Genomic DNA, 1,067 nt, shown 5'->3' with positions numbered 1-1,067 from the left:
AACCTTCGAACCCGAAGTCAGAAGGAGGAGAGTCCATGTCCTGAAAGCAGATATTTCCATTTAAGGGGGATCCAGATTTTGACGGATGTTTTTTTTTTGGGTTTGAAAAGTGTTTGACTTTATGTTTAGATGTGAAATCAAACTTGAAAGCTCCCAAGTGTTTGAATTTCGATGGTTCTGGTTTCAGACGTTTATATAAAAAAAGGTTTATTTGTCTGCCGAGAGAGAAGATGGTTTGTGCACAGACGAGGCAGGTTGTTTTTCACACTCTGAAACTCTACTATACTCTGAAAATCAAACTTGAAAGCTCCCAAGTGTTTGACTTTATGTTTAGATGAGAAATAAAACTTGTCCAAGAACAAGCCTGCGTCACTTAAGCACTTGACTTTGGTGGAACCAGGGAACAAGTTCCTGAACTCATCGTAACGTAGGATAGCTGCTAAACCACCACCTGAGCATCCAGAGAGAAGTGCCTGACACAACATTAACAGTTCATAAGAAACTACTCTTAAGTCTTTGATCATGAAGTGTAGACTAAAAGAAGATTAAGTGTCAAACCTGGTCGGCGTATCTCATTCCATTGGCCTTTAAATCATCTATGGCTGCTCTCTAGATACGCTCTCCTCTAAACTGAAGCTGTGCAGCCTGTAAAAAAAGTTTTAAACAAAAGCTAAGAAGATGCTCAAATGTACAGAACTAAAAACAAAGCCTCTATTAACTCAATAGTGTAATGATTCTAACCTCATTCTGACCATCTCCACTGAAAGAAGCACCATCACAGTAACAAAGCTTAACTCTATTCCAATTGAAAAAGTCTACAAAAAATCAAGCACATGGCAATGAGGATTAATGATTCTCAAAATTACTGATATGGTCACATGAACAAAAATTTTAGAGACAACCTGGATTTTCTTGAGCTTTATCACTTAATATTCCTGTAAACTGAACCTCTTTCTCCATGTAGTTAGATGATCCATGATAGAGACACAGTTCACCTACGGAAGCAAATCAAAGCATATCAAAAAACTGATACAATACAAACCTACTTTTGATTAAGAGGAAGCTTC

At 37.5% G+C, this 1,067-nt stretch overlaps 1 long non-coding RNA gene across 1 annotated transcript; it reads right to left on the bottom strand.

Annotated features, from left to right (window-relative positions):
* Positions 1–146: 146 nt before the first annotated feature.
* LOC106321924 lies at positions 147–1,061 on the bottom strand. The gene is made up of 4 exons (XR_001266173.1): positions 903–1,061; positions 742–815; positions 559–645; positions 147–473 (listed from the first exon to the last, which is right to left on the bottom strand). It is a non-coding gene; the product is annotated as an uncharacterized LOC106321924 (long non-coding RNA).
* Between the last annotated feature and the right edge of the window lie 6 nt (positions 1,062–1,067).

The sequence above is a fragment of the Brassica oleracea genome, unplaced genomic scaffold (genome assembly GCF_000695525.1).
Source record: "Brassica oleracea var. oleracea cultivar TO1000 unplaced genomic scaffold, BOL UnpScaffold03932, whole genome shotgun sequence".
Taxonomy (NCBI): Eukaryota; Viridiplantae; Streptophyta; class Magnoliopsida; order Brassicales; family Brassicaceae; genus Brassica; species Brassica oleracea.
The sequence above is the reverse complement of the archived record's forward strand: the minus strand, read 5'-3'. Positions and strand labels throughout refer to the sequence as shown.